General features: G+C 40.1%; 1 pseudogene; it reads left to right on the top strand.

Annotated features, from left to right (window-relative positions):
- Window positions 1-6,958, top strand: part of LOC102499632 (60S ribosomal protein L5 pseudogene) — a 22,543-nt pseudogene extending 15,585 nt beyond the window's left edge.
- Window positions 6,959-17,358: the final 10,400 nt, after the last annotated feature.

The raw sequence follows: 17,358 nt of genomic DNA, 5'->3' as shown, positions 1-17,358 counted from the left end.
CGGGTCCAGGCGGCGACCCGCGGTCAACTACATGGGAGTCCAGCAACATAGCCATTACGCTAACTGCTGGTTCCCAGAACTCTTTTTTTTAAAGAGAGATTTTTAATATAGGGTATGCATGCACACTGGAGACCCACACAACATAACACACACACACACACACACAGAGAAAGAGAGGAGAGAGAGAGAATGTGAGAAATCACTCCTCAAGGAGGGTGGCCACACCACAATCCCTTCTCCTCCATTCTCCTCCTGGGATTTTGGGCATATATACACACACACCCGGCATGAGTTTCAAGCTACCAGGTCCAGGACTTGAATGATGATTGGTCATGTGTAAGTCTGACTTCTTAAACACTATGCCACCTGCTGGCTCCAGAACTCTATTTTTTTTTTTTTGGAGAGATTTTCACTGTAGGGCGTGTGCGCTCACCAGACAGAGAGAGACATAGAGACAGAAAGCGAGAAATCCCCCCCCAGGGGGGATGGTCACGCCGCAATCCCTTCTCCTCCATTCTCCTCTCGGGATCTTGGGCACACACGCACACGCGCCCGGCGTGAGTTTTAAGCCACCGGGTCCAGGACACGAACCGCGGTCGACTACGTGGGAATCCAGAGACATAGCCATTACGCTAACTGCTGGTTCCCCCAGAACTCTATTTTTTTTAAAGTAACTATTACGCACAAGTTAGACATGTTCTTTTCTTTCTTTCTCTCTTTCTTTCTTTTTTTTTTTCTCTCTTTCTTTCTTTCTTCCTTTCTCTGTCCTTTTTTTAAATTGCTAGAGGACCCATGTACTTGCCAGAAAGAAACAGAGAGAGGGAATGAGAGGGAGATATCATCTCCCAAACCAGGGAAGATCATGCTGCAATCCTCTCTCTTCCATTTCTCCATATTATCAGGATTTGGGGCTGGACATACACCATCCTGGAGTGTTTTTTAAGCCATTGAGACCAACCATGGTTGGCCATGTGAGATCTAGCTTTCTTAATCACCAGCCTATGGGGCCAACTCAAGATTAGACATGTTCTTTTGGGGAGGTTACTCCATTTACAGTATAAGGATATTAATCCAGATTAGCCTGTTAGATGTTCCCTCTACCAACAACTGATTTGATCAAGAGCATGAGCATGTGATGTAATTATAGGTGAAGAGAGGGATTCCGAGGACAGGGACATATTTTGTTTCTAAAAGATATAGAAGGAAGAAATGGTTTGTTTATTTTTCTTTGTTTTTAGATTATTTATTTTAATTGTATTCGTTGTTATTATTTGTTATTAATTTGACTAGAGAGACAAAGAGAGAGAGAGAGAGAGAGAAAGGGAAAGTGAGAAAGCAAGCTGCTGAGTCTGGGACTCAAACTGCTGTCAGCCATGTGGAAGTCCAGTGCCCTTAACTACCATGCCACCTGCTGGCCCCAAGATGGTTTATTTTCTACCTTCGGATGCTGTCCTATCTGCAGGTGATGCAAACAGGTCTAAAGACAAATATAAGGATGCAGGAATGAAAGATAGAATTTGAACTTTGATGATATATTTGAACCAGTGCCCTTCTTGTTACAAGAGATAATCACCTTTCTTTATTGTTATGCCATTTTGAGTAGGTGTTTTGTTATCCAGAGATGAAGTATTTTACCTGACACATTTGATAAGCACATTGGAAACACATGACACAAAAGGCTTTGAGGATATAACTAGATCCTGCTTGAGGTGGGGAACCCAGAGGTCTAAGATGGAGAGTGAAGGAAATAGCCCAAGCTTGAAGATAGGAGAAGGCTAATATGGCAGAAAAGTGGAGGGTTCTTGGCCTGGAGATCACAAAGAAGTCAAATAAGTAATGTCATGGGAGTTGTTGAGTAAGAAAAATGGAGAAACTGAAGAGAAGGATTGGATTGAACTTACTCAAATACTTTGAGATTTTCCTATCATTGCCATTCTCGAGGATTCATGTGACTCTTTATTTCAGTGACTGTGAGTATCCCTACAAAGAATTTAATATAAAATCCTGTCAGCAAAAGTGGGAAAGGCAAGAGTATCTTGTCATTTTCCATATTTTCTGAAAACCAAGAAGAAAAATGGTATATTCCAGAAAATATTTGTGAGATTTGTTTTTAATAGAGAGATGCAAATTGTATTTTTCCCACCAAGATCCATGCAATTAGAGAAGATAGCCCACTATTGTCTAGTCTTATGCATTTAATAACCCAGGCTTGAGTCACAGAACCTACAACACAGAAGTAGTTATTGTGAAACAGAGCATTTTCATGTGGGGCATTTACTTTTAATGGAAAAATTTGTGCTATGACATTCATAGTGTAACTGCTTGACTGCTCCTGCCTTCCCTATATTTTCCACTGAAGCCATTTTTACATCAAGTAATTCTTCTGGAAATAGTGCCCGATGTTTTATTCATACTTTAAGTGAAATAAGGAATGCTGATTTCAGAAGGAGGTTGTGTTGCGTTTCTAACAAGGGCCTTGTAATCGTTTCTTATGACATATAACAAACATTTTCATTGTCTCACTGCTATTTGACTGCCTCCTTCTAGTTGGTTCATCTTACATCCTATTTTTTCTTCTAGAATTTTCTGACTCATAAGATGGTAAAAATAGGATTAGTAATTTCCGATAGACAAAAGCATTCTCTATACTTTTTTGAACAGTTTGAAGTCTTCACTGGTATCCTTGTGAAGATAATTTGGACTTCTTCATTTCTAATCACCTTTTATTTTATTTCTAGGAGATTCATACTGTCTTCAAACCCTTCCACCATGTCTACCTACTCAATGTGTTTTCTTCTCTTCTTGTCCTTCTCAGTGAGTCAGTAATATATCAAGAAAGAAGCCTAGATACTAATCACATTAAGCTACTCCTAATGAAAATTTTATGAATGAGCTATCATTTTAAAGGATATCAGATTTCTTTTTCAGGTTTTTGCCACGGGGTGTATGCACTCACTAGAGAAAGACAGTGAGAGGAAAAGTGAGAAATAACTCCAGGAGAGATGGCCACAAAACAATTCCTTCTCTTCCATTCTCCTTCAGGTAGTTTGGGCATGCACACTCCAGCATGACTTTTAAACTGCTGGATCCAAGACCCAGGCTATGGTCGGCCATGTGGAAGTCCAGTGCCTTAACCACCATGTCACCCTGTGGCCCAAAGGTGTGAGAATATATTAAGAGGATGCATGGAGAAACAAATACAAGCTCTAAAAAGAATATAATTACCAACAATTGAAGGCAAGGTAATATAATGAATATTTGAACTGGGGGGATATTTCAGTGCTCTTTTTTCCCCCATAAGGTAGATAACAATTAACATGTCTAATTCCATCCAAAAACTGATGTTATTTAAATTTTAAGAGGCTTAAAGCTTATTTGTTTTGTGATTTAGAAGCAGTATCAGTCAGGCTAGGCCAGGCTCTGCTGTAGTAACAAATAACACAGAAATCATAGATCTATTTCTCAATCAATGGTCATTGGCCAGGATATCTCTGCTAATCATAGTCACTCAAAGACTCTGGATGACAAAAAATCCTATGTTAACATCATGTGCTTCCATGATCAACATAGTGGGGAAGGAAAATACAGTAAATCATGGATGACCATTTTTATTAGCCATTTAGTCTCCTGGCCCTGGTCTTACTTTATCCGACCTAGGGGAATACAATTCTACTTGTGCTCAGAAGATGGAGAGTCAAAAATAGTTACTGAACAATCTAAAAACTTTCTAAGAAGTACTGTACGCTCCCTGAAGAAACACTGAGAAGGTAGAAAATGGGTTAAACAATTGTCTTAGTCTGCTCAGGCTGCCATGATAACATAGTGTTGCTGGGTGGCTTAAATAGAAGTTTATGCTCTCAATGTTCTAGAGGCTAGGAAGTCCAAGAACATACTGGGTACCAATTCCTGACTTGCAGATGGAACTTCTTGTGATGTGCTCACATGGCTTTTCATTGGTACATGGGTGTAGAGGGAGAGTGAGGTCTCTGGGGTTTCTTCTTATAAGGACATGAATCCTGCTGGAATTGGTACCCCATCCTTATCACCATATTTAATCTTAATTACCATCTAAAGGCCTTATCTCCAAACACAGTCACATTGAGAGGTAAGGCTTCAATATATGGATTTTGAGGGACATAAACATTTAGTTTATAACAAAAGTTGCTTTTAGTAGAGTTTCAGTAATGAGGACTGAATAGATGCAGTGTTTCTTTTCACTACAAATAACTGAAATGCCTGTTAAATTGTTTTAAAAAAATGATTTGAGCTGGAAAGAAAGAGAACTCCTCAGAGATTAAGAAGAAATTCAAAGTGAAAGGGGAACTGGACCGTAATAGTCCTGGGTATAGGCCCTAGGGATTGGAGTTAGGGGTTTAATGCCCACTGAGGAGTAGCAGAGAAGGCTTCAAGGTAGAACTGCGACATGGTCCATCTGTGAAGATGGACAGAAAATCTTTGCTGCCAAGTTGGAGAAGTGACAAGGAAATGAGCTGTCCACATTTCCTAAGACAAATTGAAACTCTAAGTCTGTACTACAGCTTGCTGTGGTCTGATATTACTACCGATTTGGTTCAGGTCTCTAAACAAAGAACTTAACATAAAAACTGGTCTAAGTCTTATCAACTGGACTAGGGAGAAATGTACACATGTTAGAATATTCACTTTGTAAGCTAATAATGTGATTGAATGTATAAAAGAACAAGAAAATAGCAAAAACAAACAAACAAACAAACAAACAAACAAACAAAAAAACTGGTCTAAGTCTTAAGAGAATCCCTGGTCTCCAACAGAATAAGTATAAATCACTCTTTAAGGAACCTAGAACAATTACCATAGGAAATCACTTGAAGTCTCATCATCCAAAGACAAGATTGGTTGCCGGGGTCCAGCCTCGGCGTGGGTGGGTTATCTCGACGAAGGCGGCGAAGGTGAACAGAAGACAGAGGCCTCGATGCCTTTCATGCACGTCCTATGCCGGACACCCCTCAGAGATCGCTCTCTGAGGAGTGACAACTGCTAGAAATTATAATGCGTTTTTATTGAAAACGTGTTACATGCAAGTAAAGGGAGAGGGGCTAGTGTTTCAATTAACAGCTCATAAAGTTGGTGCTGAGAAAAGAAAATCTCAAGAATAGATATTAGTTTTTATGGATCTTAATAAAGAATGGTACTTATACACAGTTTTGTAGGGATCTAAAACTTAATTTGAGGAATCCTAATATATTTATCTATTTCACTTGGAGAGGGCAGAGGTGTCCTGGGCCAGTTTTGGCCTAATCCTATTGTACATAAAGAAAGGAAGAATTTAAGGGCCTTCCAAAGGTCAAGATTACTTCTGCCTAGAAAGAACTTCAGCCCACCCTCTATTGTGACCATGGAGATAAAGCATTGTAATTAATAGTAAGTGATCAGAGCAAAGGGGAGCGGTCGGGGACTTCCTGGAAGATTTTATCATATACTCAGGATGTATAGGAGAGCTATGCAATTCTTTCATAGTAGTAAATTGGGGAGTCAGAGGGGGGTCGCTTCCCAGTGAGGCTGCCTCAATTCTCTGGAGCAAATAGCAAGCAGCCTTGCTGACATGCTAACTGACCCAAGCTTTGTTCCAAGGTCGGGGGGTGCACAACAGTAGCCTTGCCAACGTGTTGATCCGACTGGAAGCGGAGCTCAAAGGTCAGGGGGCTCAGACAGATCCTGGGGCCTCACCGGGTCGGACTCCTCCAATTGGTTAGTGTGTTAGTGAAATTGCCCTAGGGATTTTTCTACAGATAGATCATTTTGTGCATTCATTGCTGCAACACTAATATTTTTGAATCATGGAAAACAAGGTTCTCTGTAAAGGAAATATGGCTATTTCCTGCTGTCCGAAAGGAAAAATGAAGAATTCAGAGTACAATAGGAATTTAGAAAAGGAGGAAGAAAAAAATTATGGCTCGATAAGAATCCAAATGATGCTTTTGCCCCCAGTATAGTGTAACAAGTGTAAAATCATTTTTATTTGAGTAACTCATGCAGGTATTTCTTGCAGCAAAGAATCAACTCAATATCCTCCACATTGAGGTGTCAGGGTTTCCTCATCTATGTCTAATTAGATCACAGGATTACTTTTCCAGGTCATCTATGGGATTTGTCGAAGGAATTATACCTCTGGAGGTTGTATAAATTCAGTGTCAACACTTTATTCTTTCTTTGCAGGCTGTTTGTGTGTGGGGGTCGTGGGTAGGTCCAGGGTGAGTTGGCAAGATGACAGTTTGCTTCAGTTTCTTTTCAGAATTCTGCATAGTTTTGGGATCTGCCAGTCTACTGTTATAATGCACAACCTTTCTTTAAGCAGAGTGGACAACTTTCAAACTCAAATATTAGCTAACTACATTTTGTAGGTATAACTGTTTTGGAGACCACATGCACACTTTCTTCTCATGAGCTGCAACCAAGACACAGGGAGTCAAATGGGGATTAGAATGTATTACCTTTTTTAAAATAAAAATCTGGTCTGAAGAATTCCAGAGTCTCCTCTGTCCTATAACTAGTGCTCTGACTTTCTCTCTCAGTTGCAATGGAAGAAATTAGCAGAGAAAATGATGATCGTGAAGTCTGCTTATTGCATTGCCAGGGCTCATCAATATTTCCCATTCTCCACCTTAACACATGGAAAACCTTATTTCTCAGTCCTCTCTGCAGTTGGGCAGAACCATACAATTAGCTCTGGCCAATGAGCTGCAGGAGGAATTGAAATATGTCACTTCTGGGCTGATGCAGTGAAGGTACAATTCTCTATACTCACTGACATTTCCAGCTTCAGGCGAAAATCACAAGTGCAGTAGATAGTTTGGGCTCAACCCTGAGCAATTACAAAGGCTTCGACTGGCAGGTCTCAGAGTGGTGGAAAGCTGCCCTCTCCACTCCAGACCTGATGCACAGTCAGAGTATTGCAGCTTCTGAAGGAATTTGTTTTTGAGGACAAAGTTCCTACAACTCCCGGTTGGTGCCATTATGAATGCATTCCTATTTGGGGGCCTTCAAAAACGGGCAGAGGGTTGAGGACTCTTCTTCATTCTAATTCAATACTTTTCCACTGCTAGCCCTACCTCCTTTCCCTCCTTCTAGCCCCCTGGTCTATAAAATGACAGACTTTTGTTCAGGGATTCTGTCCTCTAACCAGTCTGTGATTCATATCATCTGACCCTAGTCTGGTGCTGTTGCTGAGAAGAAATGGAACATGGTTGCTGATTCCCTTTGTTATTTAGACTCTTGCTTGCGGCATCACAGCAAGTAAAGAAAGGCTTAATTCTATTTGGTTTGGCTGGTTGTCACACCTGGCACCTCTCTATCACTCTTTTTCTGTAGTGATGAACCCACAGGTTATGAGCTGGGTGGAGATGCCCCAGGTTTGGAGTAGCCTGGACTATGAGCTAGTGCTTAGAAAACAATAACCTTTGGAAATTCTCAGGCCCAAATCAGACTTTGGTGAATGAGAAATAAACCTTTTGGAACCACAGAAATGTTGGTGTTTTTACTACTGTATATCAAAGCTTAGTATAACTGAAACATGAGTAAGACTAGAAGTGCTAGCACCTGCTATTCTGGGACTGCAGACTGGTCCAAGATGACAAGAAAGTTACGAAGAGAGATGTTGCAGCATTGAGTGATTTTTCAAGGCAGAGGCCCCAGAGGACAGCCAACATGGCCCAATAATGTCAGAGTCTCTCTAGACTTTCCAACTATATTAGGTAATCTTTTTAATGGACAAGAGAAAGTAGAACATGATAAAGATCAGTAAAGTGTCAAGACTTTGGGATAACAAAGCTGAAATCCTGTGGTAAACACTGTGCTGCTCTAATCCTCCATTATGAGAGCTTCTGTCCCCCACCAGATATGCCACCCAGCTAGGGAGAGGTGTTTGATGAGAGTGAGGGGAATCTGAAATGGGTGGAGGAGAGGAAATGAGAGTTTCAGCTATAAACCTAAGGTCAACAGCAGCAACAGGAACTATACTTTGGAAAAAAAAAAAAAAGAGAGAAACCAGAATCATAGAGAATCTATAACCAGATAGGTCAAATTTACCACACAAATGAATGAGTTGCTCAAGGGGTGGACTGTAGTGAATACTGAGGTGCTCCCCTGGGTCCATACTTTAGGATAAATGTACCCCAGTCCCCAGCTGCTTAGAATATCAGCTGCTGACAGCTCATAGTTGTGTCCCTAACTGGGCATTGATTCAGCTATAGGCAACTGCCTTTCCCAAAGTTAAACTCTTTTCTAAGCAGACGGTTCATGGTCAATGACTGGGTAAGATGGGGATACAAAATCCTGGCTCCTGTGTCTCAGTCTGGGATAACTCTGAAGGGAGCTCTTAGCTCAAGAGCTCAAGAGTTGTAGGCCACCTTCTCCCTAACCTATCCTGCTTTCCTCATTTCTGTACATCTGTCTCCTAAGAATACTTTTCAGTAAACCTTCTGCACACATTTCTCCATTCCAGAGCCCCAGGGAATCCAACTTAAGGGAACTTCTGTGAAAAATAGAAGTGGAGATTATATGTTGCCTCTTAATACCAGGGATTCCCCCACTTTGACCTTAGAAAGGAAATGGACATGTACAGTGAGTGCCTAATCTGTGTCCTGAATAGAATTTTGTATTGTTCTCTCCATGTGATTTTCATACCCTGCTATAAAATGGAACTCAAGGAGATAAATGAATTGCCCAAGATCATTCTTACCTGCCTGACTGCAAGATGCTGCTTTTTCCACTATGGCTTTTTGATGTAAGCCAGAGTTGGATAAAAGAAATCCAGACAAAAAATCTGCACAGTTATGGAAGTACTACTGGATTGTTAGTCAGAGCACAAGTCTGCCCAGTTGATGCAGATGGCATGCTAAATCAGGTTCTGTCAGTCATTCTGCTCATTATTTACTTATTTATTTAGGGGACTGATTCAGTCAGCAAACTGGCCTGCTCTGCTCTCTACCCTTTGCCTATCACCAGTTGTACTTTTTCTTATAAAGATGACTCAAAAAGCTTTTTTTAAGGAAAAAAATGAACCTTCTCTTCAGCAGAACTTACCTTATTTTTCTTTTCTCTGTTATGAATTTTCCCAGAAGAAAATATTTTTAATTCAGAATGACATCAATATGCCTTTGGAAGAGGTAAGGTGACCCGGTCCCAAAATAAAATATTTGATGTGAAACTCTCTGCTAACTGGAATATCAAGGGCATGGAGTATTCTACTTAGTCAACTTTATTACTAAAGTCTTTGTAAGTACATGTGGATAAAAGTATGAGTCCACTTTTATGCATTAATTTTAATGCAGTACAATGATTCAAATGAAATCTTTCACTCAAAATTCAGAACCTTGTCTCAAAGTAGTCATTTTTTAAAAATAATTCGGTAAGTATAGAAGGTGTAGAAAATTGAGATGCATATATATATTAACCACTAGTTATTTCTTGAAATTTATTTGAAGAAATCTGATATTATTTTGTTATTTTGCTTTAAATATAGAATTTGATAAATAAAATAAAACATGCTTAATAATGATGTCTAATTAGTAATGATGATCTAATAACTTGATGTTTTATTGAACATCTGAAAAGTATACTATCTATGAACCAGTCTGTAGCCTAGTGGTTAAAGGAGCCAGATCCCACATGGCCAAACCTAGTTTGAATCCCAGCCATGATGGCTTGAAAAATATGCCTGGTTTTGTGTATGTGTACCCCAAATACCAACGAAATGGAGAAATGGAAAAGAAGAAATTGCAGAGTGACCACACCCCACTGTTTCTTTTTCTTTGTCCTCTCTTCCTGTCTTTCTCTGGTGAAAGCTATGGCCTCTAGCAATTAATTTTTTTTTTTTTGGAGAGGTTTTTGCTACAGGGCGCGTGCGCTCCCCAGACAGAGAGAGAGACATAGAGACAGAAAGTGAGAAATCCCCCCCCCCCCCAGGGAGGATGGTCACGCTGCAATCCCTTCTCCATTCTCCTCTTGGGATCTTGGGCACTCACGCACATGCGCCCAGCGTGAGTTTTAAGCCACTGGATCCGGGATGTGAACCGCAGTCGACTACGTGGGAGTCCAGAGACACAGCCCTTACACTAACTGCTGGTTCCCTAGCAATTAATTTTTTTAAACAAGCATTCTATCTCTACATATATCAAAACATCATGTTGTACACCTTAATATATATAATAAAACTTATCTAAATAAATAAATAAATAAGCATGAGCATTCTAAATTACATGTCTTCAGATGACTTGGGATATAGAAATGGAAAAATAAATGTTCCCAAATGGAGTTTATTAGAGACATTCTTTTTTCCCCTTTTTCCTTCTTTTTAAAAAAATGTACAAATATATTTTTAACTTCCTAATTGTAGATGTTTGGGAAGCCTAGTCTCATAAAACTACAACTGTTCATTCTCTTTTTGTCTTGTTAATCATTGTGCTTGCTTTTCCTTTTTATTGGTCATTATCAATTTTCTTTCTACTTACAGAGCTGTTCAGTTGCAATGCTGAGTGTTACATCTCCCTTGCTCAGCTCCCATTGTTTTACAGTCAGGAAATTTTCTTTGGGGGCCTCCTGTGGAGTGCTTGTAAAGAAAGAATAAGACCTAAGAAAATGACAGATGTTATCATTGTCAAGGGTAAGATTTGTCTCTATATTTAGTAGACTGCCAAGAGATAAAAATAGAAAGTTTCCTTTTAACTTCAAATCTGTTGCATATCTTAAAACAAAAAAAGACCAACAATTTTTGTTAAATATACAACTTGCATAAAAGGTGAAATAACATTGATGAAAGAAAGCGTGATAAGAGATTTTTAGGGTATAACTTGTTTAAAAACAAAGGTAAAATTAAGTAAGAAAGGTCAGCAACTCTGATCACCCCAGGTTTTGACTACAGATATTGGGGGCCAACCCCCTTGATTTATCTTCAGAGGTCCCATTATCATTTACTTTAAGGATTTGCACTGAGCTCATTTTAACCTGCTCGGTGGAATTCTCATAGACCAAACATCAAGCCTTATCCCAGGAGCTAAAACTCTGGCCCCTAATGCAAACCTCTGAACCATTTTGTTTAGCTACCCTAAAAATGTAAATATTTTGAATCTGAACATCCTAAGTCAGGAAAAATCATTGCCACTAGACCAAACTCTCAAAACTCTTTTATCTGAGAGAACCCAAAAGCATTTGAGTTTGGGACTCCTGTTTCATAGGTGGGATAGCTATTTCTGGTACAGCTTAAAATGTAGACTATATGGAATATTAATGGTGGAAGGGATCTTGTTAGAGTGAGTAGTGCAGTGGAATATGTAGGAGAATCTGGTGAAAAAGAGGGGTCAGTGGGTGGGCATAGTGGTTAAGGCACTGGACTCCCATGTGATTGACTGTGGTTTAAGTCATAGACCCAGCAGCTTGAAACTCACACTGGGCACATGTGCATGTGTGCCTGAAATCCTGAGAGGAGAGTGGAGAAGGGATTGTGCCATGGCCATCTCCCCTGGGGGTGATTTCTCACATTACTTCTCACTATCTCTCTCTTTCTCTGTTTCTCCAATGAGCACATGCACCCTATGGCAAAAAAATCAAAATAAATAAATAAATAAATAAGTAAAATAAGTTACATATGTATCAAGCAAATTAATATCATAACTGTTTAGAAATATGAGCCACTCAAGAAAGATCCTCATTGTCGCGTATGTAACTTCTATCTCTAGGACTAAATATATGGCCATTACCAAGTGAACTTAGAAATGGCACGTGAGTGCCATGATGGGTAGTCTTCCAACTTGTTCATTTATTTGTTTATTTATTAGCCAGTGCATTGTGGTGGTTAAGAGCATGGTTTCTTTGTTTTGTTTTTATTTTGGTTTTGCTATAGGGTATGTGCACTTGCTGGAAAGACAGAGACAGAAAGCAAAAAAATCACCCTTCTCCATTCTCCTCTTGGGACTTTGGGCATGCACGTACACATATCTGGCGTGAGTTTTAAGCCACCGGGTCTGGGACTCAAACTCTGGTCTACTATGTGGGAGTCCAGTGTCATAACCATTGCGCTACCTGCTGGTCCCAGTCCCAGAGCATAGGTTCTTAAGCAAGATTATCTGGTTCAAATATTGTACCGTCATGTACTGCATTTATAAATGTCCTGATCTGACAAATGGAAGTAATATCTGTATCTACTTCATATGTTTTTCAAAAGGACTAAGTTGAAGGTTTTTTATTTTATTATTTCTTCTATAGGGCACATGTGCTCAGTACAGAAAGAAGGGGGGAGGAGGGAGTGAAAATCAACCCCTAGGTAGGATGACCATCCTCAATCTTCTCTCTTCCTGTCTCCTCTGAAGATTTTTAGACATGCAAGCATATGAGCCTGGCATGAGTTTTAAGCCGTTGGGTAGAGGAGTCAAAGTGCACAATCAGCAATATGGGATTCAGCACCTTAATCTTTATTCCACCTGCTGGCCTGAGCTAAAGGTTTTTAAAAATCTTTAAAATTATTCTTGCATTCAGTAAGTAGTGTCTCTATTGGTTATTAATATCCATACATGGAGCAATAAGAAACATTTTCTATGTTCTAGGCATTATAGTAGGCCCAAAATATCAAATATGAACAAGGCCTAAGACATTCTTTAAGGACATAATGATCTAGTAACAGAGGGTTTTCTGAGCCCATGCTAACTTCTGGTATTCTGATGATTAGTGAAAAGTCTCAGAACTGGTCATCGTTGTGCAATTGGAAGAGTTTGTTTTTAGCTATACCTTTGCCTCATTACTGCAGCCTTATCTTCCCTCTGAGTACAAGTCTTTTGCTTCATTCTCTGGCTGCTGACATGGTGTTTTCCACAGAAATTATTCAGGCTCTATAAAGAAATTGAAATGTACTTGGTGGTAAATTTTATCATTTTCTTTGTCCTGGTCTAGGGCTTGTTTCAATGGTCTCAGAGGAAGCCCTCTGAGGGAGGTGGGGTAGTCCAGCACCCTAACTGCACAGTAGAGCAAACTGAGGTCTAGAAATGCATATGAGCTCAGGATTGCATAGATGGTCTTTGAGAGGGAGAAAAGAAAGAGGCTCACAAAAGAAGGAGGCTGAGAATAGAAACCATGTCTCCTTTTGTCACGTAAAGATTTCACCACCTCTGCCCCTACCCTGGATGACTTGAATGGGGATCATATCTCATCTTTGGCCTTGTGCATGAAATAAAAATATAGTTTCCCAGAAGTTAAATAGGAGAATGGAAATGTTACTAGAGCCGTATCAATAATGATATTTTTGCTTATTTTTATTATTCTAGTCAGGTCAAAGGTGAGGCATTCTCCTTTTGAAGCCTCTCCTCTGAAATGATGAACTGCCAGAAATAGAACCTGCTGATGTCATGTGGAGTTAAGTGCAAAGTCTCACTGACAGTATTGGAATGTGAGATTTATATTGCTATATTCGGTATCACTTCTTTTTTTAAAAAAAAAATGTAAAATTGATATAAACATGTTTATTTTGGAAATAAAATATATTCTTTTCTGCCTTTCTGGTAAGACAGTCAAAACTGATGTCTTTTGACAGAATCACCTGAAAAATTCAGGGCACATATTGACTCGATAAACCTTCTATTTCTGGGGACATGGCCTAGTTCACATTTGGAAATGTGAAGGACAGTGTGTGTCTGATATTTAATAGCAATATACATATGTCTCAAAAAGATATTCTGTACAACCCAAATCCCCTTTCTTGCTATAGGGTGTATGCACTCACCAGAGAGAGGGAAAGTGAGAAATTCCCCCATCACCACCCCCCTGGGGAATGGCCATGCTGCAATCCCTTCTCTTCTCTGGATTTTGGGCATGCACGCACATGCGCCCGGTATAATTTTCAGTCTGTTGGGTCCAGGACTTGTACTGTGGCCAACTATGTGGGAGTCTAGTGCTTTAGTCATTACACCATCTGCTGGCCCACCTAAAACACTCTTAATTCTTGGTAGCATATTAAGTTAGGAAATGGGTTGGAGGAGGGGAAGTGCGTATAGCTGTAGAGCTAGTGACATCACATCACAGACAGTATGCTCCTCCACCCCACACCATCATGCTTCCTTTAAGTGTGTCACATGAGTCTGCGCAGGTCAATCAGAACAAATGGGATTTCATTAGGGAATTAGTTTGTGCTATTAGGGAAGTACTAGGGCCATAGAGCTGAAAGATGGATCCTGGTAATATGATCTGAGTCTGAATTAATCCCACTCAAGGCTCCAAGGTGTTTTGTTAGAGGAATCAACACATTCTCTATCTGTAAGCCTATTAGGCTTGGATTTGACATCTTTATAACCAACTTTGGCAGATCCCCTGAACCTAATAGGTTTTAAACAAATGTTTTAAAAGTAAATATGTAGTGACCCAAATATAGAAAGCCGTCCATTTGCAAATAGTCAGACTCACTTGCAAACAGCCAGATGGCCTGCATTCTACCCAGAGAGGAATTTGAGCCATCTGTTTTGACTTGAGATAAGGAGAATAAATAAAATTGTTTCTCAATAATGCTACATAGGCCACATTCAGGCCTACTGAATCCCGAAGGTTCAGTAAGAAACTGAACTTCTAAGTATACAGAGATGCCACTATAAAACAGCCTTTCATGGAAGCAGCATGCTATGGGATTTAGGACTGGTATAATGGACTCTGGAGACAGACTGGTTGGGTGTGAATTCTCTGCCACTTACTAGCTGTGAGAACTTGGGCAAGTCATTGCCTTTGCTATGCCTTAGTTTCCTCATCTGTAAAACAGGGATAATTGACTTACAGGAGTTTTTACAAGCCACATTTATAAAACAAATAATAGATGCCAAATATTGTTGTTTTAAAAATAAATTACAAGGAACCAGCAGTTAGCATAATGGCTATGTCTCTGGACTCCCACGTAGTCGACTGCGTTTCGCGTCCTGGACCCGGTGGCTTAGAACTCACGCTGGGCGCGTGTGCGTGCGTGCCCAAGATCCCGAGAGGAGAATGGAGGAGAAAGGATGGCGGTGTGGCCATTCCCCCTGGGGGGTGATTTCTCACTTTCTGTCTCTCTGTCTCTCTCTGTCTGTCTGGCGAGTGCACGTGCCCTATAGCGAAAACCTCTCCAAAAAAAAAAAAATTACAAATACATATGGTAATAAATGAGACCTAGAAGTGCTGACTTAGCTCCTCCCCAACTTGACACTATTTGACCTCAGAACACAAAGCATTCAGGGACCAGCAGATGGCATACTGTGGCATCACTGGACTCCCACATGGTCAACCACAGTTCAGATCCCAGACCTGGTGGCTTTAAACTCATACCAGGTGCATGAATGTATATGCCCAAGATCCCAAGAGGAGAATGAAGAAGAAGGAATTGCAGGTGGTCATCTCCACAGGTGTGTGTGTGGGTGATGTCTCACTTTCCCTCTCACTGTCTTTGACTCTTTTTCTCTCTCTAGTGAGGGCACAGACATGCTAGCACAAAAACCTCTTTAAAATAAAAATAAATAAAAAAAGAAAACCCACAAAGCATTGATCCTACAGTTACACAGTTATTGTTTTTATTTTTTCAATTTATTTTTTACCTCCCATGGGGGATGGCCACACCGCAATCCCTTCCCTTCCATTTCTTTTTTGGGATCTTGGGCATGCACGTGCATGCGCCTAATGTGAGTTTAAGCCACCGGGTCCAGGCCTCAAACCCCAGTCGACTACATGGGAGTCCAGCAATGTAGCCTTTACGCTACTGGTCCTGAATTTTTTAAATGATAATTCATACAGTAAATCACTATACATCATTTAGATTGTGAAGAGACTTTACCCAGCATAATATACACCTCAGTCCAGCCCAGTTGAGACTATTATACACATCCTGTTCTATGAAACTCCAACTTCTGCTTAGTTCACCTGGGCTGTTAGAGAACAATAAACTTGGCATTGACTCTGAAGAACAAAGGATTTACGAGCCCTCGAGTCACACCTCCACTCTTCAGTACCTTCATCATAACCTTTGCGAGACTTTGCAGATTCATGACTAACCCACAGTGAAAACCAGGTGAGGCCGGTAGTCTTTTCCAACTGGGCCAGTCTTAGTGACCTGACTTGACTCAAAAGTAATAATAAAGCAGGTTTGACAAAAATATTTTAATAAGTTCTGTTTTTAGACATTTTCCCCCTTAATTCTCCTTAGTGTGACTTAGGGAATAAGTAGCTGCTTTCATTACCATATGTGCTTTCCCAGCATGATCTGAATTTGCAATTCATTCTGAGATCTGGCATTTATAGTTAGCCTCAATTATCTTTGGCATTTATAGTTAGCCTTAATTAACGTGCTCTTTCCCTGTGTAATTTTCCTTTGTTGATGTCAAATCCTATTTTTATTTTAGCCATTGAAAGTGAACAAAGCATTGGTGACCACGCAAAGCAGACCGAAGCTATTTTCAACAGCATTATTTTATTACTGTAATATGGTCAAGATAAACACCATTCAATAGGTACAATAGTATTAAAACACATCTAAGAAGATCAACTTCTTGTTTGTGCAGCATACCGACTTAAACTTTTTCCATGAAGGACATAAAAAGAAGTAAATGTGTTTGTAATCAGGTTTTTGTGTTAGATTTTTAATGTTTATTTATTTATTTTGAAAGAGAGAGAGAGAGAGAGTCCCCTCCCCCCCCAAAGGATCCTGTCACACCATGATCCTTCATGTAGCTTTCCAGCCCATCAGGATCATGGGCATGCCAGAGAGGAGCGCAGCATGTTCAGGTCAATCTGGAGAATCACCTAAGGGCATTCCCATGTGACACCAGCATTGCACAGCAGCACCTTACTCCTGCATCACCATGGCTGCGCCTCTTTTATTTTATTTTATTTATTTTTTTAAGAGAGGTTTTTGCTATAGGGCACATGCAATCACTAGAAAGAAAGAGAGACAGAGAGCAGATAGCGAGAAATCACTCCCTGGGGGGTGGGGGGGTGATCACACTGCAATTCCATCTCCTCCAGTCTCTTCTCAGGATCTTGGCCATGCATGCACACACACCCCAAGTGAGTTTAAGCCACTCAGTCTGGGACTCAAACCACAGCTGACTATGTGGTAATCCAGTAATGCAACCATTACACCACCTGCTGGTCCCTGGGCCTCTTTTTAGACATTTAAATACATGTTTATATTTTAAAAGCTATCAGTTTATAAGCTGAGAATCTGCCAAGTAAAATTAAAATAAGCAGTACTTTTGCTGTAAATAAATGTTTCAGAAATGGAATCAACTTTTTTTTTTTTTTTTCAACCAAATTGGCTAGTTCTAGCTTTTGCTGGTTACTTGAGCTTGGCTCTATCGATGTTCATTTCACCATCCTTCTGTGCAG

The sequence above is a fragment of the Tupaia chinensis genome, unplaced genomic scaffold (genome assembly GCF_000334495.1).
Source record: "Tupaia chinensis unplaced genomic scaffold, TupChi_1.0 Scaffold148296_1, whole genome shotgun sequence".
Lineage (NCBI taxonomy): Eukaryota > Metazoa > Chordata > Mammalia > Scandentia > Tupaiidae > Tupaia > Tupaia belangeri.
The sequence above is the reverse complement of the archived record's forward strand: the minus strand, read 5'-3'. Positions and strand labels throughout refer to the sequence as shown.